At 44.0% G+C, this 26,663-nt stretch overlaps 1 protein-coding gene across 1 annotated transcript in view; it reads right to left on the bottom strand.

The window, feature by feature from the left end:
* LOC126248062 (neurogenic locus Notch protein) overlaps positions 1 to 26,663 on the bottom strand; it is a 401,991-nt gene that overhangs the window by 121,126 nt on the left and 254,202 nt on the right. The window lies entirely within an intron of this gene.

Raw genomic sequence — 26,663 nt, 5'->3', positions numbered from 1 at the left:
TTCGAGGTTGACCTACGGCAGATTGTGATTGCCCGGAGGCTCGGCAAGAGCATTTCGGAAATTACGCGTCATGTCGGCTCTTCGAGGAATGCTCTTCGACACGAGGCGAAACCGCGTCCTGCCGTGGTGCGGTTGGGCGGCCACGCCTCATTGCAGATGTCTGACGTCGTACGATGGCCAGATTGGTCAAACAGGACATATGAACAACTGTGGCGCAAGTAACATAACAGTGCACCGAACACTCCTAACGATGGGCCTCCGCTGCCGACGGCTCGTGCGTGCACCGATATTAACACCACGACATCGAAATGAGAACACCAGCCTACAATCTGATATAAGACATGTGTTGTCATGCTGACAAAAGGCTCTGAGAAGGGAGAGAGAAAAACGTTAGGCAGTTACAAGCGGAAACATCCGTGAAACACTTCCTCTCTTATATGCTGTGCATATAGGCAATGTTTTGTTAACGTAAAAAATTCCAAGTTGTACCGTGGTTCCGTGTACACGTCAGACTATAGGTCCCTCTAAAACTCGATGGGTCAGCCACTTCGAGGGCTTACCACCTCCAAAAGGATCATTCGCGGTAAAGCACGGTGGTGTTTCAATCGACCTTCGCGTTGACGTCAACTTTACATATCGCCACAATGTCACTACCGTTTTGTGACACAATTGTTATAACTGTAACTCGAGAGCAGCTAAAGTAAGAAAAACTAAGATCTTGCAAACAGACATCGTCATTATGATCGGTTCTTCAACGATAGCAAATACTAAGAGCCAAAATGAGGGAATTAGTAAGCCAAGTTGTGCTTTCTTTAACTGAACTTAGTGACACGGAGTCAGGTACGAATATCGGACGGTGGTACCAAAAACACTTGGCTTGTGATAATTTAGAATCAAAATAGGGGAAATAAAAATAGAAACAGAGGTAAAACTTACATGTGAGCCGGGAAAGTGCTTCAAAACTATCAGCGCCACAGTGCTTAAACCCGCTTTTATCAGTGGCCCTACGAGATACCATTTTGTAAAACTGATAATTTTTTTTCCCAAATAAACTTAAAACATCATAAATAATTCCCAGAGACCATAAACACAATACTGCTAGCCTCGAATTAAGAGCGGAACTGCAGAGAGATTATTGTATTGTCTGGAATAAGGCGAACACAATTAATAATTGCGAGTCACTATAGATCATACACAGCAGAAACGTCCTCAATAAGTTGTGTCAGTCGTGATCAGAATAGTGGTCTTTGTAGTTATGTCGAAGCTAAGTGAATTCGAACGATGTGTTTCGTGTTTCATGAGTTACCGCATCGAACATTTCTACTACATACACGAAAAGCGGAAAAACGTCGCCTACCAAGCCACAGCGTGGACGAAACTGTGTGTCGAGTGATCGTGACAGACGGCGAGTGAAGAGAATTGTGACGAAAATTGAGAGGACGATAGGTGGAAAAGTAACTAAATGTCGCACGCAAAAACCTTCTCGGCCTCAAAAGAACAATAATAGAGTCCCATAAGCTAGGAATTGCAGGGCAAGCCGGAATTAAAAAATCACTCAACAGTGATGAGTCTTATTCCACACTGTTTCCAACTTCTGGCCTAGTTTACGTCGCAAGAGTGAAACATGCCGAGTGTTTTGTTACGATTTGCGCAGCCATGTCGTGGTATTCCATGGGCCCCAGGGTCGCATCATGTGACATCCCACGGTACAATATTTGTTCCCAAATGGCGACAGGGCCGCTGTTTACACAGCCTCTCTGCTGGCCACCACAGTCATCACACCTCAATATTATTGAGCCTTTGGAGATCGCTGTCCACCTCCGCCATCGTTATTTGAATTGGCCACTGTTTTGCAGGAAGCGTAGTACAAGCTTCGCTTTAAAACCACGCAGGACCCGTATTTAGCCATTCCGAGACGACTGGAAGCTGTTGGGATTGCCAATAGTTTACTACACCGTATTAGGCGTGATAATGTGTTGTTTCACATTTTTGTATATAGGCGACATCAATCCGATTTGGAATCTTGTCGAATGTCATTCGTAGCGCAGTAGTGAATTTAGGCTTTGCTTTCAGTTCCTCCTACGTCGGTACCTCGAGGAACGTCACGTACAACTTACTTTCCTTGTGGAGTTAATTGAACGACGGTCTCATTTCTTTAGCTTTGCAGTTAGGACAGACGGTGTAACCTTTTTCCTCCACACGCGAAGCCGCGCATGTAAACACACGCACACGGGGCGCAGCGCTTTTTCTCCGGCAGTGGCTGGCGTGCGTGTGTGTGTGTGTGTGTGTGTGTGTGTGTGTGTGTGTGTGTGTGTGTTGTGTAAGATCATTGTCTGTTTACACGCGGAGACACCTGCTGCAGCCTGTTGAACAGCCAGCCACCTGGTTCTGGTGCTCCCGGACGTACAGCATAAATACGACTGTCACTTTACGTTGCTCCTTGCGACCTCTCGTGATTTCTCGTATTATACATTCCGTTCCTGGTTCACTATCTTGCTTTTGGAAACCATTATTCTTTCCCGGAGTTATTGTATTACTGCAAAAAGTGGTGAACATTTGTACGCTCGTCGGATGGAGAGCAGAAATCGAAGCCATTGCCAGTTCGTGGCCTTCTAATATAAACCGTGGCGACGCGTTAACTAGTTGCTTTATTGGACTACGAGCAGTAAGAGCCTTTAAGTGTACTGTTAGATCAACGCATGGCGTACAGGCCCGAGAACATCTCTGTGCGTATCGAACACTTAACATTGACTCTTTCGTATCGAAGGTTATGTACCACCGAGTCAAACTTATTTAAATGACAAAATTACTTCAGAACAGATCTGACACGTCGTGGTGACTCGGTACAGTAATAATCGTAACTTAGCCTCACTTCTTGACGAGACACGCGCAAGCATACAGAACTTTGTAGCAAAATGACGGAAGGACCTGCAGAGAATCAATGATTGGATCAGGGACCCAGAACGTAAATAAATGTAGCGTTTTGCACATTAAAAGGAGAAATTATACAATACTGCCCGATAACGCTGCCGGTGATCTATCACTGGAGACAGCAACAAACGTTAAATAACTACAAGTAATCGTTCGGAACGACGTGAAATAGAACGGCCACAAAACTAATTTTAGGAGAAGCCAATGTGTGGTTAAGATTCATTGGAAATTGCGTAAGTACATAGTGATTTCAGAAAGTTATATATGTCGTCCCACGCTAAGACCATTGCCGAACAAGAGTGGCGGACTGTCAAGAGAGACAACACATTCCGGGTTTCCTGCAGAGACAGTTATGCTGCGATAGAGATAGCAGAGGCATCGCAGTGTGCGAGTGAAATGGAGCAGCAACTGCAAATGTACTTGACAGCTGAAGTGCGACGGACAGTACAGGATCTTTCAAAAAGGACTTTACAACTTTGAAAATTCATATAAATTAATTCATAGTACACTCTTTGACATAAAGCTCGACCGGCGGCCGGCCGATGCAGAGGCTAAGTCCGCGCCGATCGCGACATGGGACAAATAAACTGGCCAACGCGCTAATTCTCTAAGTCCGGAAATCTGCACAATCTGGCAACACTGTAGACTGCGGCACTTCCTGGAGGAAGTCTTGTTCCATGTTAGAGAAAAGGTAGACTGTATACGGCCGTGGTCTAGCGGTAGCATTCGTTCAGTGTGTATACAATGTCTGTGGATCGAGACCAGCTGGCGCAAAAAAAAAAAAAAATTATAGCCTCTTCTCTCTGAATGCTGAAGACGTGGATGTAATGGTAGCGCACATTCAATCTATTTCACTTTATGACACTCCGATAACAAAATGTTATCCAGCAACCATTTTGCGGCATATTTCTTGCAAACTGTCGTCATCTGATGGCCGTATCGGCAAAGCTCCGGGATCCATTTGCTGGCTACTGGCAGCGGCCGTGGCGACAGCACCGGCGCTGCGCTCCCCCGTTCTGTATCGAAAGCGCCTGCTACCGCTCATCGCTTTTGATAATTTAAAACTCTTTATTATTAAATGTTGCTCCACAGAAAATTTCTACGATTTCCATTGTCGCTCGATAGCAACGGGGACAGACGCCCTGATTAGTAGATGGGTACTGTATTACATTGACTGTCAAAAGCTGAGTATGGCCCGAAATTAATTTTATAGACTGGGACGAAATCAAACCACCTCACTACATTCTATGAATTTATAAATGCTTCCTACCTCGCTTCTTTTCCTTTCAAAGTCAATTATTTGTGCAACTTTTGACCAATATTCGGATGCTTTCATCAAGCCAGAGTGAGCGTCTGTGGTGTAAAGTTTATTACAGTTTTTGTTTCATTCCTTATGGTAAGTATATGCGATAAAGTGTGTGAATACCTTGCAATGCGTGCTCTGTAGCAATGCAGGAACACTGGACCTTTGGAGTTCCATGTATGGATTCAAAAGGTATTTAACGTTGATCAGAAGTGACAGTTAAGGCCATCATATTTAAACCAGAAAAATTTATCGTTTTTGAGGTTCACAGAACGGAAAGGAATTGCTAACGCTGGTGTCATAAAACGTCTACAGTTAAATGCTCTTGCAAACATTTAGAAGAGAGGAACTACATTACTCAACATGTTCACTTAATAAACAACCTCCTGACATGATAGACCTATATGACGAACGAAGCTCAAATTCGTATCGTTGACAGTCGGTTTGAATCTTTTCAGAAACTATTTTACAGTGAAGCACCTTGGCATTTATAAAGCAGATATCCATGATATTAACATAACTCGAAATTGCACGAAGATTTATATGTAAAGGCATTCTTGAGATTTCTTATAAGGAATTTTTACTAGCAGTTTGCAATTCCATTAATTAAAATGTAAAATAAAAGGTTATGTTTAGCGGCTTTCACCGAGGTTGGAACTGCCATCTGATATAGCACTAACACCGTAACTGATAAGGGAACCACTGAGTTAACGACACACTGGCGGAAACAGGACGACTATAGTCATTTCGATATTGCCGGAGCCTCAAAACGCAACATTAAGCACACAAATAGGTGTTACTTATGTGAAGAAAGCCGTTCTTAGAGTCCAGAAATTAAATATACTTTCTAAGTGTCTCATCTTACAGTGGATTATATCGTATGAGTCTTCGATGTGAAAAACTAATGCCAAGTGAATGTAACGAGGCAAGCCGGGCTACACCTGGAAGTAAATGCACTACCACTGTGTTGACAACTACTTGCTACGACGCTGCCAATTCTCGGCTCTCTTACGAGGCAGCTCTTATAGCGAAATGCTTGTCGTGATTGTCCGCGCACGTTTGGTTTCTTTGCGGCGTTCTCCCCTGATAGTATCTGACGTCGCCTTGTCGGCTATGTATCCATCTGAGGCATTCAATTATCATTACTCCAGAATGATCCAAGGTTCAGCTTCTGGCGTGGAAGAAGGCTGTGACGCCGTCATTATATCATTTCAACGTAGGGAAAGCAAAACGGATGATTCAGTGTTTCTCATTCAGCATAAAGCACGTGAGATAATTTTCCGTAACGTTCATAATCATCTCAAAATACAAAGGAAGTAAAAATACATCGAAAGCTTATTCGAATTGAATATAATGTAAGATATCAAACGCTTTGCACATCGATGTCGAATGTGTCCACGTGCAATCTTTTGCAGCACACATATAGAATGTCATGATTATCAAGAGAATGAAGAAATATGTTGGTAGAGATGGAAGCAAGAAGAGATGCAATCAACAAATATTCGATTCCTTACGGCACTCATTTCATTTGAGATTTAAGAAGAGGTAAAGCGGGATATTACTTTCGTTAAAAAAATGGCTCTGACCTCTATGGGACTCAACTTCTGCGGTCATTAGTCCCCTAGAACTTAGAACTAGTTAAACCTAACTAACCTAAGGACATCACACACATCCATGCCCTAGGCAGGATTCGAACCTGCGACCGTAGCGGTCTCGCGGTTCCAGACTGCAGCGCCCAGAACCGCACGGCCACTTCGGCCGGCTACTTTCGTTAACACGAAAGATATTCCGCACATATGGATAATGAAGAAGTCTGCGTCTTCATACGTTTCCTCCTTGGTTTCTGTATGCTCTATTATATACTAAGTAGCCTGATCATTATTCCTGTAATGTTACCCTCTTGTTTGGCCCCTTAAACGATGAACAGATTCCGAATGCATGTATCTGTATGAAAGTAGTTGTTCGAACACTACCTGCGTTGTTTTTTGTGGTTTTTTTTTGCTTGGAATTCATGAAGCAGACCGCTAGACCGCTGTGCCTCCCCCCCCCCCCCCCCTCGACGGTTAGGTCTCTAAACTAAACCGTTTTTTATCCACCGGCATAATTTATTCAGTCAGCATCAGCACAAGACAATCAAACAAATCCTTGCATTTACAGTTGCAACCCACTAACCAGCAGCTGACCCAAGGGTAATCCGCTGTCATGGTCCGAAATAAGCAGCTCTCTGCTACTGTGGCGAAGTCCGTACTACATTTTCGAATTCCGCAGCACCAGTTTATCTGGTAACACTGTGTTAAATCAACAGGAGTAGTTGCAGAGTTGTGCCACCATATCTGAAAACAGAAAATATATGATACGGAAGGTGTATGAATGGTCTCTTAGTTGTGACCTTTAAAATAGCAGTTGCCGCGTGGGGTGGCCCGGCGGTCTAGGGCGACGTGTCACAGATTTCGCTGCTCCTTCCGCCGGAGGGTCTAGTCCTCCCCCGCGCGTGGATGTGCATGTTTTCCTTAGAATACGTTAGTTTAAGTTAGTGTAAGTAGTTTCTACGTCTAGGAACTGATGACCCTAGCAGTTTGGTCCCTTAAAGCATCAGAACTTAAAAAAGAGCAGTAGCGGAAGGGATTAATAAGATAAAGCTTTTGCAGAAAAACTGGAACTAATGAAGAAAACATCTATAGTTATATAAATTGAGCGCTTTACTGCAGCAGTGCCTTGTTCCCACAGGAGTAAATACTGCCCTTACCATAATCGTAGCTGACGTATACAGCTCGCAACGTGAAACATGAGAGTATGGCCACCTTTTGCATGAAGCGACCATTTTGAACTGAAATACGTTTCCTAACTCAAAACCACTCCTCCTGTGGTGATTACTCTCAATATGCGATCGAGATGACAAGAAAATATTAAATGGATGTAGGTCTGTATCACCTAATCGCAGGTTGTTCGCTCTCGTTTCTGCCAGTTACTTTGACATGGGAAGTGCGTGATGACGGGGCTAGGAATCAGAGAATGAACGTACTGGTGACGTAGTTTGAGGTTCCTAGTGTCTCAGCCTAAAGTCGTTCACCCTGATGTGGTTTCTGTCAGGAAATATCGTCCTCGGAAAGTGGGCGGGATGGTTTTCTCATCCTTTGAAATTGTGAGATAGCCGCATCACCACGTTTCCAGGATAGTACACAGTTGTTCATGGGTTCGAGATTTGTTTCTCGTATATCTTTTTCTCTATTCCTCCTTTACATTCAATTTTGATACCATCTGACAACTTCCTGCATTGCCTCGATTAAAAATTATATGACAAAGAAACAAATTGTTTTTATGTTTAATATTCCGTAGGCGCATGCAAAGATATGGATTGGGTTACGATTTACAGATTTTATGATCTTAGTCAGAACAGGAACGTTGCCTACACGGCCGGCCGGAGTGGCCGTGCGGTTCTAGGCGCTACAGTCTGGAACCGAGCGACCGCTACGGTCGCAGGTTGGAATCCTGCCTCGGGCATGGATCTGTGTGATGTCCTTAGGTTAGTTAGGTTTAATTAGTTCTAAGTTCTAGGCGACTGATGACCTCAGAAATTAAGTCGCATAGTGCTCAGAGCCATTTGAACCATTTGTTGCATACACGAATTGTTCTTGATCAATGAGCATTATATGAAGATACGTTCTCGTAGTATTTAGTTCTCACTAATGTGAAGGGAAGACTTATTTCATTACATTCCTGAAATCAACTATTTATCTCAACTGTAGGCGTTTACTCCGAGCGCGGGGCCGCGTTGACACGAGGTGTGAACAGGCGAAGTCAGCGGCCACGATCGCCTTCGGTAAATGGAACACATTAGCAAACGAGCACGTGTAAAGTCAGTAGAGAATATCTCGCCACAAAACAGATTTGTTTCTTCTATATATCTTTGTCAGTAGAAAGATAGAAAAAAGAATTGTATAGTGAAGGCTAGCAATCGTTCTGAATAAGCGAAGCAGATTAGCTTTACAACCATGCAACAGAGTCTAGCAGTTCAACAGACTTCTGCACTGTATTGAGTAACTTACACCCCACTTCATCATTACCAAAGCATAGGAGGGCGGTATATTCTGAAAGAAGGCTTACCTGCGTGTTATAACTGGCACCTTAAACTATATTACCATTCACTCTGTATTCTGAACTCCGTCCCAGCACCCTTCCCTTGTCAATGTAAGTTTTTGTCAACAGCTGTTAGCAAAGTATTTTGGAATGTGGAATTCTCCGAATAATTTATAAACCTGTAGCTTAGACTACAGAGCCATTGCAGTTGTCGAATTTTTTCACAGTATGGAAATTATGTATTTATAGTATTTTGGCTCTGAGCACTATGGGACTTAACATCTGAGGTCATCAGTCACCTAGAACTTAGAACTACTTAAACCTAACTAGCCGAAGGACATCACACACATCCATGCCCGAGGCAGGATTCGAACCTGCGACCGTAGCGGTCGCGCGGTTCCAGACTGAAGCGCCTAGAACCGCTCGGCCATGTATTTATAGTATTAGTCGGAAGTATTTAATTTCTGTGTTAATGGATGATCATTTCTCTACAGGGCCATAGCCCGATTCATAATAGCAGAGCCGTCCAGAACTGGTTCCAAGGTCAGCACAGAATAAAACTTCTTCCTTCCGTGCCAAAATCTTCAGACCTCAACCCCATTGAAAATGTGTGGGCGGCGGTTACGGGGTCGTTACCACCTGGGTCAAGGAATTCAGAAACTCTGTGGGAAAATATAGAGAATACGTGGTGGGAGATAAACGATCATCACAATCTCTCGAGCAATTGAGCCTTATCACTTCCCTGACGCCTTCGAGCAATTATAGAAAACGAGGTAGGATAGGTAGGGTACAGAAAGAAAAATAAAGGCCAACCCAGTTGTGAGGTCCTAACGTGTTAAGGAAACTTACTAAAGCTAAATGGTCCCTGCGTATTCTCATAAAATGTGTGACTGCGTGTTTGTTTCACATAGTAACTAATAATCAAATTCTTTACTCAAAGAAATAAACAAATGTATGCGCAACGGATAAATGTTTGATTTTGAAATGTTAACCCCAAATTTTGTACACTGCTAATCACCCGACTGTGTTTAAAGAAAATGCGTAAGTAACCGGATTTGTAACTGGGCCTGCATAATAAGTCCTCCTCCGTTCTGTAAGCTATTTCTTTTCTTTTCATTCTTTCATCTCTCAAAACATACTAACGGTATTACCAGTAACATACAGGATAAAATTGCCTGACAGCTGATCTTGTAACAGCACATATAAAGATATTTCTACTTCCTATGGTCTCTTACGAAGATAACCTCACCCACGGGAAGGAATGAAGGATAGCCCACAATGCTTGACTCATTACGTCACAGCAACACACTATCACTCTTATTACCATTGGGCAAAGCAATGATGGTATTTCCACGCGGACCAGTACTAGAAAAATTCTATAACTTCTTCAATCACTGTCTGATCCCAAAAACACCTCTCATTTATTGATGTGCCTCGACGTTAACTAACTCTCACGTGGTTGGAAAATTCGCGCGGTCGCGATTCCGAAATTTACGTTCCCCTCAAATTTGTGCGCGGCCCGTTATTGCAACTGAATAAAAACCTCCACAAGTTACCTAGACTAATTTCCTAATTATACCTCTGCACGATTAAATAATATACCATCCACAACCTCCAGTCCAAAAGATACTTAAATACACACACATAACTTTTCACAATACTTACAGTTCCTGTATAGCGTGTATAGTATGGCTACACGAATTACTATTATGCTGTTTCCCCTTTATTCAATTCAGGAAAGCGATCTCACTGATTCCGACGTATCTTTCAAATCCCGTTGTTCTAAGAATCAGCTTCACACGTAAATTTCTACTCACTCATTTCACAAAAGGCGACTTCTTAATATTTCATATTAAATTAGCAACCTTGCCTTTATCCATGGATTTCAGAAACTCGTCAAATTACAAACTGAAACACACGCAAGCTACAAATTCTTTCAGGTGAAAATTAAGAGCATTACTTTCTACCATGAACTTCTGTTAGCAGCTCGATCAGTTAAAGCCACGAGATAGTATTTTCCTACACTTCCACATCAGGTTTTGAAACAAACTAACCAAAATCATGAATTTAAATTGACCATTACTAAAAAGAATTATGGTAAATCAACACATTCCTACTTATAAACTAATGGTTCCTAGCACTCAGTCATCCACTCTTCATCATTTTCTTCATCAGACCTTTGTGGTGAGTGCCAGATTTTTAGGCTCTAATAGTTCGTCACATTCATCCTATTTGTGTCGTACCTTCTTTTCAATTGAATTGTAACACTTTACCGCTCACCGAATTACTCAAAGGACATATCAAATTCCGTTAACTTTCAAGTTACTTTTCGCTGACGCGACATAGTATTCTCACATTCGCCTATCATCGAATGTAGAGAGGTGGTTTGATTTCGTTCCAGTCTATAAAATTAATTTCTGGCCATACAGATTTCAAGGAGGAAACGTATGAAGACGCAGACTTCCTCATTGTCTATATGTGCGGCATATCCTGCCGATTAATCTAATACAGTACCCATCTACTAATCAGGGCGTCTGTCTCCGTTGCTTTCGAGCGACAATGGAAATCGTAGAAATTTTCTGTGGAGCAACATTTAATAATAAAGAGTTTTAAATTATCAAAAGCGATGAGCTGTAGCAGGCGCTTTCGATACAGAACAGGGGAGCGCAGCGCCGGTGCTGTCTCCACGACCGCTGCCAGTAGCCAGCAAATGGATCCCGGAGCTTTGCCGATACGGCCATCAGAGGACGACAGTCTGCAAGAAATATGCCGCAAAATGGTTACTGGATAACATTTTGTTATCGGCGTGTCAGAAAGTGAAATAGATTGAATGTGCACTACCATTACATTCACGTCTTCAGCGTTCAGAGAGAAGAGGCTACAAAAAATTTCTGCGCCAGCTGGTCTCGATCCACAGACATTGTAGACAGACAGAACGGATGCTACCGCTAGACCACAGGCGTATATAATCTACCGTTTGTCTATCATGAGACAAGACTTCCTCCAGGAAGTGCCGCAGTCTACAGTGTTGCCAGATTGTGCAGATAGCCGGACTTAGAGACTTAGCGAGTTGGTCAGTTTATTTGTCCCATGTTGCGATCGGCGCGGACTTAGCCTCTGCAGCGGCCGGTCGCCGGTCGAGTTTTATGTCAAAGAGTGTACATACCGAGGTGACTGTAGTGTCAATTTGTAAGGAAATACAAGTTTTGTCTAGCGTAGTTCGGTAGTGCCGAATCGCACGGTAAGGAGCGCTAGCGGCAGTTGCGTTAAAGATGGCTGCCGTCACTGGACCTGAGCGTAGTAGCTGTGTGTTTTGGTTTGAAGAATGGAGGTCGGTGACAACAGTTCAGCGTAATTTCCGCACCAAGTACGCTAAAGCTCATCACGAGTGGCATAAATATTCGGTAGAAAGAGAGTGCTCGATAAGGTATGGGAAATCATCAGGTCGTCCGAGCACATCTGACGACGTCGTTGTCAATCGACCCGGCGTGCATCTCGCGAACTGCAGATCCCACATACGACTGTTTTGCGTGTGTTGACAAACGGTTTGCATTTGAAACCGTACAGACTGTGACGATCGTACAAGTAATAAAAGACACTGATAAAATTGCTCGCAAGATCTTCTGTGTGTATGTTAAATCGATTGCACGAGGATGAACATTTCTTGGACAAAATCATCTTTTCTGACGAGTCGACTTTTCACTGAAGTGGAAAGGTTAACACACACAATTGTAGGATGTGGAGCAGTGAAAATCCACATCAAACATTGCATGTTCGTGGTAGCCCTAAACTGAACTTTTTTGTGCATTGAGAAAGAACATTGAGAGAACCATAAACGGGATAGAGTACCTGGAAATGTTACAACAATTTTTGATACTATAGATAGATGAGGATGACCGAGAACGAAATGTTTACTTCATGGAAGAAGGTGCACTACCCCAGTGCCTGGCTAACGTCGGCGATTTTCTCAGTCACTGCTTTGAGGTCAATGGATTGGCCATGATGCGCTCCACCCTCACGTTTCCCAGACCTGACACCACTCTTTCTTTTATTGGGATTTATCTAGGATATCGTGTTTGTACCTTCTTCGCCGGCTTCTCTACCTGAACTTAAAGCACGAATTTGCGCTGCTAATGAGCAAGTTACAACTGCAATGCTACAACGAGTTTGGGAAGAAATTGACTTCCAATGGGATGTGCGCAGGATAACCAACTAAAGCCACATACAACATCTTTAGTTTAAGGTAAAATAAATTTTATGTGTTTCGCTACAAAACAACACTAAACCCAGCTCTATATCTTCTTGCAATATATTTATATGAATTTTGAAAGTTGTGAAGTCCTTTTTGAAACACACTGTATGATTCTTGTGGGCACAACGTCTAAATTGCACACAGATTCGGAGTGAAATGTTGGCGGTATATAGGCCACACGCAATTGCGCCAACAGCCCTAATGAAATGGTGCCATTAATTTGATCAAGGCTGCATAGGCGTGCATAACTCTGAACGGGAAGGATGTGGAACACTGACAGCAATGTGGAAGCAATCGAGGTTTAGATAAGGCAACATTAACACACTTTCCAACGACGAGGACGTTCACACAGCGTTTCTTTCAATGGTTTTGTGGCCAACTGGGGGATTTCGATCGTCGAGGAATTCAATGATTCGTAGACCGATCCGACTCTTGTTTACCGAAACGTGACGAGAAATAGAATTGTGTATCTGTCTCACTGAAGTGCAGTTCAGCATTACTTGGCCGCCACAGTAATATGTAACTTACTTTTTGAAGTACCCTCGTAATTTACCCACGAAAGAAGTGTTTTATAAAACACTTGTACAACCAATTCTTGAGTATCGCTCGAGAGTCTGCGATCGTTTCCGTATCTGATTTATAGAAGCGACAGAGACAATCAAATGAGGAGCTGAGTGTTTCGTCTCGGGTTGTTGAGCTTCTCCGTTACGCACTCCTGCTTACTGAACAAGCTCCAGTGGCAAACACTAGAAGAGGCGTTGTGCATCACGGAGAAGCTGACTACTGGAATTGCGAGAGTGTACGTTCCAATGAAGAGACGGGAAATATATTACTTCCTCTCACATACGTCTGGCGAATGACCACAATGCGACAAATCAGAGAAATTACATCTCCATCAGAAGGTGTCTCGATGTTCGTTCTTCCCACTCACCAGTCGCGAGTGGAACAGGGAAGGCGAGGAAATGATAATGCTACCTGCAGTATATCCTCCACCACATACCATAAGGGGCTTGCGGAGTAGATGTATAAGCACAATTCTTTATCAGTCTTTCCTTACGCGTGACAGACGTCCGAGAGTCTATTACAGCAAAAATCAATGGGAGTTACGTTTACGTGAGCATTGTTCCTTCTGCTGGTCGTTGGGACATCCACTCAGTATATTTTACGTGACAGACGACGCTATGGTCCGGTTAAAATTACTTGATAGTTGACGTACGTCTCTTGCCGCTACAATGTCGCCACATCCGCTACCGGCTACCGATCGGTTACAGGCTACATACAAACATGGCGGGTCACCTCACAAATGCTATTAATGTTTAACGCGGAGCAATGCAGAAAGCAGCTGCCGCAAGGTATGACGGAAATGGGAGATGCTCTTTCGATAACTGATTTTAAGTGACCAATGACTGAACTGTGGTAGACGATTGGGTTTGTAGCCCTGAATTTAATTTCATGTCCTAACCAAACCACTACCTCGTGATGTGCATGTACCTCATAAAAAGGCAATCAATGAACAGTCTGCGACAGGACTACAATCACGCTCACTTTGTTTACGACTAAGTTCTATGAATAAACTCGAGACAGAAAAATTTCGTAATATCTTTGTTTGCATAGCCATTTTCCGCAGAAGAATTTCAGTTTCAGTGGTAAAAGCAAACTGCAATTTCACGCTGTCACTGGTTACCTGACCGACTACACGGGATTCCGCGTTATCAACCGATGAGCAATCCTGCTTGGCACTCGATTTCAAATTATGGACTACACAGGCAGATTCCTAATGAAAAACGAATGTAAGAAGAAAAACAATAGCAAATAAAAAAACGCGATGCTGAAAATGACACGGCAAAGTATTAGTAATTAAAAATACATTTAAACCAATTGCCCGCATCTCGTGGTCGTGCGGTAGCGTTCTCGTTTCCCACGCCCGGGTTCCCGGGTTCGATTCCCGGCGGGGTCAGGGATTTTCTCTGCCTCGTGATGGCTGGGTGTTGTGTGCTGTCCTTAGGTTAGTTAGGTTTAAGTAGTTCTAAGTTCTAGGGGACTTATGACCACAGCAGTTGAGTCCCATAGTGCTCAGAGCCATTTGAACCATTTTTGAACCAATTAACTGGATAAAAATAAGTCTTTTGATTAGATTTAAAAAAATAAAAAATTTCGCTGGACTTGATGAGATTCGAACCTTTGATCTTCTACGCGTCTGGTTTATATACGCTAACCGTTTCGTTACGCAATTACACTGCATAAAGCTATTGCACTAATGACTGGTGTCCCAGTCGCAACGATTAATTGACATTCTTCAGAAATTCGGCCTCACGCAATGTCGCGAAGCTTGTGTAATGTAAGACGAGTTATGTGATTATAATAACTGTATAAATGACGCTAAATCGCGTCTTGTGCGTTAGGATCCAGCAGTGTAGTGGTTAGTGCTGCTAACGAAACCTATGTATTTCGTTAGTATCGTCGTGTGTGTTGTTTTTGGTGTGCTTATCACGCGTGATGAAATACGAAAAACTGGGGGCCGACTCAGGATTCAGGATCCGAACACATCACGGAAGAAAGTACGACAAGGAAGTTGAAGTGAACTAATTGTTTTGACAGTTCGGTAACAGTGACCGGTTCGGGCGTGACGTTGAGCGCTCTGATTGGAGGAAACTGGCTACAACGCATTAAGTGTCAACTATCCAATAATTGTAATTGGACTACAGATAGTCTCTGTCCATAATAAATGTCAGTTCTAGACGGACATTTGCATTAGACTTTCGTGGCATCCGATCGTTATTATCAACGGCAACATCGTCGAGCACGTACAGCTGTAGCTGTTTTAAATACTCGAACGAATATCGGTTACGATAGTAATCATTCTGCCCAGTCACTTAAGGTGTGACGATTCTACGTAAAAAGCACGCGTTCTCGGGGTCCTCCATTAGCGCCTGCGACTGGCGGTAATACGCCTGTTAGTACGCCGAATACCAGTGACAACACAGCAAATAACGACTCTTGTGGCGAGCGTGTGTGCCCCCGTACGGTATCGCGTCCGCCAGAGCAAACAGGGAGGGAACGAGCGCCACAGGTAATGGAGGCGCAGTAATTGGTAATTGCAGCAGGTGGCGCGTGCCCAGGCAAGCGGACGCTATCTCAGGTAATTAACTGCATTATCGATCCCCCGCCCCCACCCAGAGCGCGGTTTTATCTGCTTTCGCTGAAGCGGGGCTCTGCGTCGACGGGGGCAATGGTCGGCGATGGGATCTTCAGGAAATCCCGTTGCGGGGCAACATGGAGCTACGCCACGGGCGAGCCTGCGCCCGCTGCTGATCCACACGTGCGCTGGACCGCTTCCTAACACGTACATCTGCACTCCCGACGTGGCTGCCAAACTAGCGCTAACCTAACTCACATCCCTGTCAAACTAAATTAATTAACCGGCGTTTAAAACCACACATGTTTCACAATTAAATCGTAGTTACCGTTCCACAGACCATTTGACCGATTCTTCTACGGGAAATGACGTGAAGCGAGTTGGTTTACAAGGTATATGATTACTTTTAACATTAATGAAGTTTTTTCGCTCATATTAACGCAAATACTCTTAAAAACAATTTTTTTGCAGGTACCAGTTTTTAAAAGTAAATTCGTCCATGTAGTAGGTGTTGCCCAGAAGAAATGTGCACGTCTGAGTTAAAACTTATTTTGCTACCTGTCAGACATTTTATATTATTCTGCAAATGATCAAAATTTCTTTGTTGCTGTATATTGAACTCCTTTCCGAGCCACTGACAGTTTTAATAATGGGTAAAAAAAAAGATATTTTTGGTTCCGCGACCAAGATTTACGTCACATACTGAGGTCTATGGTCCCTTAGCGATGTAAAAAAATTGAAGCTTCTACGTCAATGCAATGAAAAGATACCTCCAAACTCACTCATCAAACCTATAGGGCACTTCCCGTTGGCCTGGAACGATAAAATTTGGCAAAAAGGGAAGTATCACAGTGCAACCAAACGGAAATTTTTTTTCATTTGTTACCAGATAGAATGAACGTCCGTCTGTTATGATCACTTTTTCTTAAGAATGGGAGGACATATGAAGTTGAAATGTATGTTACACACTAAGGTTCAAAATGGTTCAAATGGCTCTGAGCACTATGGGACTCAACTGCTGAGGTCATTAGTCCCCTAGAACTTAGAACTAGTTAAACCTAACTAACTTAAGGACATCACAAACATTCATGCCCGAGGCAGGATTCGAACCTGCGATCGTAGCGGTCTTGCGGTTCCAGACTGCAGCGCCTTTAACCGCACGGCCACTTCGGCCGGCTTACACACTAAGGACTATGGTCCCTTCGCGGTATAATAAACGTTAGCATCTAAGTCAATGTACTCAAAAGTTACGATTATTTATATCACATGTTTTGATACTCTAAACTCACTAATTAAATTCTACAGGATAGGCTTATTTCCCGTTGATCCACAACGATGAAATTTGAGAAGCAAGGTTTCACATTATAAGTAAAGGGAAAAAAATCAGAAAACTTAATTTGAAATTATATCACATGAAAAATCATTGCTTTTGTCTTTTTTATCCGACGTCAAACTTGAAATTAAAACAATCGGAAGTTCTGCATCCAGGATGAGTGGGTGTGGAAATGCAACTTGAAACGCCATATCTACGTGCAGTAATCGCTCCTGCATATCTGATGAATGATAAATTCCGAAACGGTTCATATAAGCAATTAAGACATTCCTTTCCTGCTGTTCGCCTTTACCCAGCCAGCCTCGATGGAGAGCTACTGATTACTATAACTGTCGCCTGCATCCTGCACGCTGTCACACATTTATATTATTCAAATTAAAACATTCTCGATAATATTGCAATACCTCGGACCGATATCTTGCCAGTATCACTGTCGATAAAACGTAAAAATTGTCGAGATTTTCGATTCCCGGAATCGTAGTTAAGTTTGCAGGGAACCCTCGGTGCGCGAGCCCAACTAGCTCCTGACCAATTTCTTCCCTCTCGTGTCGTAGCTACCGGCATCACTACACTTCTCAAATTGTGATGCATTATTTACGACGAATTTCATTAGCATACATATACATGGGACTAGTATTAGGCAAAACTAGGAGAAAATTTCCTATAATTATACACTATGTCGTCAAAAGTATCCGGATACCCCCAAAAACATACTTTTTCATATTAGGTGCATTGTTCTGTCACCTACTGCCAGGTACTCCGTATCAGCGACCTCAGTAGTCATTAGACATCGTGAGAGAGCAAAATGGGGCGCTCCGCGGAACTCACGGACTTCGAACGTGGTCAGGTGATGGCGTGTCATTTGTCTCGTACGTCTGTACGCGAGATTTCCACACCCCCAAACATCCCTAGGTCCACTGTTTCCGATGGGATAGTGAAAACGTGAAGGGACACGTACAGCACAAAGGCCGATCTCGTCTGTTGACTGACAAAGACCGCCGACAGTTGAAAAGGGTCGTAATGTGTATTAGGCAGACATCTATCCGGATCATCACACAGGAACTTCAAACTGTATCAGGATCCACTGCAAGTACTGTGACAGTTAGCCGGGAGGTGAGAGAACTTTGATTTCATGGTCGAGCGGCTGCTCATAAGCCACACATCACGCCGGTAAATGCCAAACGACGCCTCGCTTGTTGTAAGGAGCGTGAACACTGGACGATTGAGCAGTAGAAAAACGTTGTGTGGAGTAGACAATGCGGCGATCCGATGGCACGGTGTGGGTATGGGGAATGCCCGGTGAACGTAATCTGCCAGCGTGTGTACTTCCAACATTTAAATTCGGAGGCGGTGGTGTTATGGTGTGGTCGTGTTTTTCATGGAGGGGGCTTGCAGAGTCCTGACCTGAATCCTATAGAACACCTTTGGGATGTTTTGGAACGCCGACTTCGTGCCAGGCCTCACCGACCGACATCGATACCTCTCCTCAGTGCAGCACTCCGTGAAGAATGGGCTGTCATTCCGCAAGAAACCGTTCAGCGCCTGACTGAACGTATGCCTGCGAGAGTGGAAGCTGTCATCAACGCTAAGGGTGGGCCAACACGATACTGAATTCCGGCATTACCGATGGAGGGCGCCATTAAATTTAAAGTCATTTTCAGCCAGGTATCCGGATACTTTTGATCACGTAGTGTATGTCCAGGAACCTATACCTGTTAAGATATTGGATAATCTGTCCTCTCATTCCCATCTGCTTGTTACGGTTATTACGCATCAGCCCTTCTTCGCAGGAAATCACTCTGTTTCAAATACACGTGGCTCCATTGCGATTGCGTCACGTGCACCGCTCACAAGCTCCTGTAACATCTGGACACGGTCGATGGGTTGCGTGAACACCAATGGCTTCAGATGTCCTCACAGCCTGAAATCCAACCGATTCAAGTCCGGTGGAAGGTGAGGCCATGCTACAGGACCACCTCGACCCGGCGAGTTACTGGCGCACAATCCGTCAAAAACTGACGTATCTCTGCAAAGGTTAAGTTCTCCAACAGTGCTGGTAATTCATCACACAGAAATCGGCGTTACATAGCACTCTTTGGTAAAGTGTATGGCCCCAAGAGTCTGTCGCCAACAATTCGTGCTCACACACAGATACTCGAGTGATCCTCATGCCTCACCTCCATGACTATTCGATCATTTGCATCTGCCCACACATGCGTATTCTGTTAATTTAGTACGCAATCTCTCGTGAATCCTGCCCACCTGTAAATAAAAAGAGGGCTATAAACTGGATCTTCAACGGCCCATATCGCAATAGTTATTAGTTTGCGGACATTCCATTACACTAACTATTCTTCGAATCTGTCAACACTACCTCCTGCATGAATAGGAAACACTATTTTTTTATCATCTAGTATGTTATGATGGTGATGTTAAAATGCTTGTCTCTTTGAAAGAGGTACCTGAAAGTTCACTGCGGGTAAAAACATAAAATTCCTACTTCTCGTTTTCGTACTAAAAATGGCTCCGAGCACTATGGGACTTAACAGCTGACGTCATCAGTTCCCTAGAACTTAGAACTACTTAAACTTAACTAACCCAAGGGCATCACACACATCCATGCCCGAGGCAGGATTCGAACCTGCGATCGTAGCGGTCGCGCGGTTCCAGACTGTAGCGCCTAGAACCGCTCGGCCATTCCAGCCGGCGGCAGTGTAATGGCGGAGCTGTCATTTATATTCAGGTGATTCACGTGGAAAGGTTTCCGACGTGATCATGGTCGCGCGACTGCAATTAACTGACTTTGAACGCAGAACGGTTGGAGCTAGACGTATAGGACATTCCACTTGGAAATCGTTTGGGATTCCAATGTTTCGATATGAACAGTGTGAAGAGTGTTGCGAGAATACCAAATTTCAGGCATTAACTGTCATCACGGACAACGCAGTGGCCGACAGCCTTCACTTAAGGATCGACGGCAGCGGCTTTTGCGTAGGGTTGTCAAATAACGGCAGAAATCATTATGTGACGTACGACGAACGTATCTGTTTCGACAGTGCGGCGAAATTCGGCGTTAATGCGCTACGGCAGCAAGCGACCAAAGAGATTGTCTTTGCTAACAGCACGAAATCGCCTGCAGCGTCTCTCCTGGGCTCGTGACCATATCTATTGGACTCTACAGAACTGAAAAACCGTGGCCCGGTCAGATGAATCCGGATTTCAGGTAGTAAGAACTGATGGTGTGGAGCAGACCCTACGAAGCTATGGACCCAAGTTGTCAACAAGGCACTGTGTAAGCTGGTAGTCGTCGTTCCATAAAGGCGTGGGCTGTATTTACGCGGAATGGACTAGGTCTTCTGGTCCAACTAAACCGATCATAGACTGGAAATAGTTACGATCGGTTACTTTGAGACCATTTGCAGTCATTCGAGACGTTCACAAACAACGATGGAATTTTTATGGATGACAGTGCAACTCACCGGGTCACTATTGTTCGCAATTGGCTTTCAGAACATTCTTGACAATTCGAGCGAATGATTTGGCCAGCCAAATTGCCCGATATTAATTCCACCGAACATTTATTGACCAGAATCGAGAGGTCAGTTCCTGCACAAATCCCTGTACCGGCAACAGTTTCACGTTTCGGACGGCTGTAGAGGCAGCATGTCTGCAGGGGACTTCCAGCCACTTGTTGAGTTCATGCTAGGTCGAGTTGCTGCACTATGCTGGGCAAAAGGTGGTCAGACACGATATTAAAAGGTACCCAATGACTGTCACCTCAGTGCAGTTGCCTAGTTATTGCTTCTTTAATATGATAGATTCTATTGAGGTTTCTCTTTTCCTGGAAAAATTAATGTAAATAAACGTGAGGTGTAAGGTCAAATATACCGGAAATGTAGCTGGTAGATGTATTTTCATATCCAACATAACACTGTAAAATTATGAAATAAGACAAAAGTTAAAAACACGCTGTAGTAATACCGTAACTGCTAGAACGTAATACCAAAATTCGTTATAAAATAAACAATTTTTTCCTTTCTTAGTAATAAGCCAATAGCGAGCGCTAGTCATCGTAAATAAATTAATGGGGCGTGGAACCGTTCCAGCAGCACTGAAATCGGTTGGGCTTTGTGTAAGCTCGGCGGCTGTCGGTGGGAGCGGCGATCACACGTGTGCGCCGGCGTTTTTTACGTGACCGGAGTCATTCCTGAGGAAGCTCACCAGGCGCCCTCCGCAGGCAAAAACTGCCGGCGCAGGCCGCGTTCGCGTCGCTTCTTGCACTGCCGCCACGCATCTGGCATCTCAATGCCGCGCCCGTCATACGCAATTCGCGCATTGAACTGATCGTACCCACGACTGTAAGACGAGCCACGTTCATCTGCCACCCCGCGCGAGAAACTTATTTAGCATCAGATTTCGTGTGTATATTTTTTGCGCCGACACTGTGGCGCTTGCAGGGAAAGTGATGTACCGCAGTTTAACTCCGTAGCAAAAGACGTATGCACTACTGATATAAGCTAAAACGGGTGGGAATCAGTAACATGCAGTATGTTATCAACTGCATCTGCAGCAGCACTATAACAAATTTAATTAGCGGCTATTGCAGGGTGCAGAAGGACCCAGAGAACATACAACGGTGAAGGTGGCCCTAAATACACTGCCGGAAAAATATAGGACATCCTTTTAGAGGGTTCCAATTCAATAGAGATCTATTGTTGCAAAAGTACATACGGAGTACGTGAAATACTTTAACAGAGCAACACCACACGCGGTTCTCAGGTATCGGGCCGTGCTGAAACACCCATATTAATACGTGGTGTAGCCTCCACGGGCGGCAATGTAGGCGCCGACGCCGGCATCCAGTCAATCGTGAAGACGGCGAATACTGCCTCGGATGCGTTGTGTCGCGCCTGTTTTATAAGTCCCACAGGTAATAACCGGTACGCAATACTTCACTTTCACAGTTCTGGGTTCACAAACCCTCTTATCTGTGCTGTGGTACCTGTACGATCTGCCACTGCTGCCTTTACAATACGACGATCCTGGTGAGCGTCCAGAATATTGTCTACGTGTGTGAGAATGTTTAAGTGATCACTGATATCAGCATAGTTGCACAACTGACGCAGTATCTCCAACGTCAGTTGCATTTCTCCGAAAGAACCACCTCGGCACGCGTAAGGCCACAATTTGATCCCTTTGAAACTCTCTCATCTGGCTGTAGGAAGCACGAGTGCGTCTCTGCGGAATAGTTGCCTGCTTGCTTCATACGTCTGCCCCACACTGAGCCTTCTGGCTCTAAGCATTCCCCATTAAATGGTAGACACAGATGGTGCACTGGTAACTACACCACTACGCTATCTATTAGCGGAGGTAGATGGAACCATTGTCATTACATCTACTATTGCACAGGTGGCATATGCCGTCATCGGATCAAAATCTACGTCGTCTTTTCAGGTATAACAATTTTTTTCCAGCAGCGTATGAAGAGATCCATCTTTAAGAACTGAGGGAAATAAACTTCGATATTAACACCTCTTCAGAAGTTACGTGGAATCTGTCACGAAGTTATTTGATAACAGTCGCGGCATTCGACTGACGTTGATAAGGGAAACCACCAAAAACCTAAATAAAGGCAGACAGGAGGGTATTTTGTCGTAAAGTAATCGGTAATAATGAAATGAGTTCTCTTGCAACTACATAACGACCCTTGGATTCGAGTGAAAATTCAACACTGTGGGAAGATGACAGCACTGCAATGTCTGCGTTGACTTTATAAGACATGTAGCGAACGTTTGACACGATGCGCACGTGTCCAGAATGTTTCTCAAATGCTCACCGTACCACACAGCTGCCGCCATCAACTCCCATCCCTCTAAAAATGGTTGAAGAGGTTTGTCAGTGATTGCCAGTTGACAGGACACCGTCCATCCATTCGATGACGCAGGCCTCGGGGTAATCAGTAGCCATACAATCATCTAAAAACAGACTGTGGCACAAGCCCGTGACCGGCCTATTGGCCTGACTGCAGGTAGAACAAGGAAAGAAGATTAGTGTGTAACGTCCTGTCGACAACGAAGTCATCAGCGACGGGACACTAGCTCGGTTTACGGAAGGATGGGGAAGAAAATCGGCCGCCCCCTTTTCAAAAGAACCATCCCGGCATTTGCCTTAATCTATCTAGAGAAATCACGGAAAACTTAAATCTGAGTGACAGCGCGGGGATTTGAACCGCCGTCCTCCAGAACGCGAGTCCAGTGCCAAGGTGAGGGCGGGGAGCCCATCGTCCCGTTCTCGTTTTGCCACCAGGAAAGAACTCCAGTACTCATTGTATAGCAGGCTGAGTGGACCTGCGGCGCCCTCGAGGGTCGCCAATGAGGAAAAATGCCCGCTGCTACCGGAGATTGAACCTAGAACCTCCGTGGCCGGAGTCTAGCTCCCCAGCCGCTAGACAATCACTGTAACCACTGAACAAATTTAGATCTTGATCTAGCGAAACAGATTTTCTTAGTAATTCTGCGTTAAACATTTACACGGAGTCCCATACGCCATTGGACTCCTGAATTTCAGATTCGAGCAGAAATCTGGCAGCCACTTGGTTCAATTAGCAGATGAAATGATCCGCAATATCCCAGCTTTTGCAGCTCAGCTCACTAAGCCTTCCTAGCCAATATTCTCCTGACGTATCAGTAGCGCGTAAAGCTGTAAGTTTAATATCGATTAATAGTGGCAATACATTTCCCTATTTCCAACACACCATCTCCGGGGAAACATGTTACGCGTCGTTCGAAAGTTACCGAATATCTTTTTTGCCAATCAGATAAATCCACGACGGTAACATATGACGCACGTGCAGACAACCTATCGCAGACATTTTTCAACCAAACTACTCAAGCGAAGAATATCTATCGCTCGCTCGCTGCATCAGAAGTTATCACGGTCGACTGAACTGTCTCATTATACTATCGAAAAATGACATAAAATTGTTTACATATTGAACACAATCAACTTACAGTTACACTGGAATCCACTGGTTTATTAACAGTACTATGTTAGCCCTGTGCACTTATCTAACCAACATATGTGTTTAGCTTCTTTTTCTTCTTCTTTGCTGTCCTGTCTTGTGGCATGTTTCAACATGAGGTACTCCATCATTTCCTGTTCTGAACATCTTCCTTCATCTGCTTGTATGTTCGTCCTCCCAATCCAACTCTTCTCCTACCTCTTCTTCTCATTCCTACTGCTTTTCCCTCTACATTTCTTTGTTGCAGACAATTTCTACGCAGTATGTCAAAGCCAAGATTTTTTTTCCTGTTTCTGATCACTATCACCAATCTTCTGTCTTCCCCTATTTTCTTCATTACTCCTGTATTTATAAGTCTGTCAGTCCACTTCAGCTCGCGCATCTTCTCCACAGCCACATTTCAAAGCTTTCTAAATTTCTTTCTTTGTAACTGTCCATGATTGAATGCTATACAACACTGCACTCCACAACTAACGTTTAGTAAAGCTTTTCCTCAGCTCCATGGCATTCTGCTAGATATTAGTTATTGCTACACCCTTTCAAAGGCTCTCTTTACCATACATTACTTCCTCCTAATTTCTTCTGTATAGATTCCGTTCGAAGTCATTGGACTCTCCAGACACAGAACGGATTTTACTTTTTCTGTCTTTATTCCGTCTAGGAATATGTTAGCTGACGCTTCAGCTTCCTGCTTCCTTGTTCTCACCACTTATGTCTTTCTTACATTTACCTTCATTCTGTACTCCTCGCCCCTTCTTGCAACACTCTTCAACATCATCTGTTCAACTGAAGAATAATTAATATTTTTCGTAAGACGGAAATTGAAACTACTGCCGCAAATTACTAGCACTCGATTACTAAGGTACAGATGCGAAACAAAATAATTAGAGTTGTGTATTAGGCTACGGCATATGTACAAAGGCTGAATCTACGAGTTTATGAGGCAGTAACGACGTACGACTGGTGTTCTGTAAGTAATGCAACACTTTTTTAGGTTGGAAAAATGCGGAATTTGTTGTGGGTCGTCGTGAGGAATATTCATGAAGTTCGCATGCGTGGCGACTGTAACAGAGAAGCGTATCAAGCAGAGAGCTGCCATGGATTTCTTTTGGCAGCAAATCAAAGCATCGCAGATATTCGTAGGTCCTTGCAGTGTCTATGGAGACCTGGCAGTGAACAAAAGCACGGTGAGTAACTGGGCGAGGCGTCTATCATCATCCCAGCAAGGTGGCGCAAACCTTCTCATCTCCAGCGTGCCGGCGGCCAGCATTCACCTGCGCTATCCTCAACAAATTGAAGAAACTACTTGAGCGTATTATTCGCCACAAAAATGCAAACGAACTTCTCCTGATCAGTGACAATGCCAGAAAACCCAGCTGCACTATTCTTCCTCGTGCTCCCTACGGCCCTGCACTCCGCGGGAAGCACTACTTGGCTGATGGGGACGTTATTGATGCAGCAAGGCGTTTTGTCCGCCGTCGACCAATACAGTGGTACCGTCCTCTCAGTAAGGTGGTGTAAGGTCGACTATGTTGAAAAATAGTGCAGAATAATATAGGTCATACGAATCATGGATAAAGCCAACCTGCCTTCAGAAAAAAGTGTTGAATTGCTTACTGAACGCCCATTGTACAAAGAGATAGGAAGTCAGGTATTTGTAACATATTAATTCGTATTACTACAGAAGATAATAGCACTAGTGGTAAGTGTTTCGTCATTTAGTTTTATCATTACGTTCTCTGTGCAGTAGTTATTGTTGTTCACAGTGGTGATAGCACTGTACTACTTTAATCGAACTCGGTGAAGGTCTTTAGCTTCCGAGGACGCGCATAACGCCAGGTATTGTGAACATTGCCGCGCACACAGCGCGCGATCACTCTCGCCTCGTTTCCTCAACCCAAATTCGGTTGTTGTCCCTAATTCCTTGGCGCCTGTCTCGCGTGGCTGCTCTCACAACTGCCTCCACAACTACATTCTCGACGCACGAGAGCTGACACTCCCAAAATATTGCGCCATTTCAGCCACGAGACGGGGGTACGTCAGCTTTTCTTACTTTTCCACGTTCGCACGGCACACATAATCAAAACACACGGTTCCAGCTCAAGCGGCGTGCCTCCGTGACTGTTTCCCGATTAAGATAGAAAACGTCCCTGGTAAGATGTTGTTCAGGGATATTTTCTCAGTATTTTGGTGCAAGGCACCCACGATCTCCGGTGGCTTGTAACAGAGTAATCGCATTTCTCTTAATGTCTTCCCATTTTATAAGATTCCATGCCTCAAAACTTTCTTCTACGGAACGGGTATTCGCATCATGTTGAAATTTATGTCACACACTAAAGACAGTGGTCCCTTGGCGCTATAATAGACGTTAGCTTCTAAGTCAATGCAGTCATATGGTACAGCCATTTATGTCACATATTTTGATAAAAACTCACTCATCAAAATGTGCTGGGTACTTCCCGTTGGTCTACAATGATGAAATTTGGCAAAAATGAAGGTTTCACAGCACAACCACAGGAAAAACTTCGAAATTGTTAATTTGTACTCACATGAAAAAAAAAAAAAACGTTTCTTTTGTCCTCTGTTATTCGACGTCAAACTTGAAATTTA

This window comes from Schistocerca nitens, chromosome 3 (assembly GCF_023898315.1).
Source record: "Schistocerca nitens isolate TAMUIC-IGC-003100 chromosome 3, iqSchNite1.1, whole genome shotgun sequence".
Classification (NCBI taxonomy): Eukaryota; Metazoa; Arthropoda; class Insecta; order Orthoptera; family Acrididae; genus Schistocerca; species Schistocerca nitens.
Note: the sequence above shows the minus strand (reverse complement) of the source record. Positions and strands in the feature narration are given on the sequence as shown.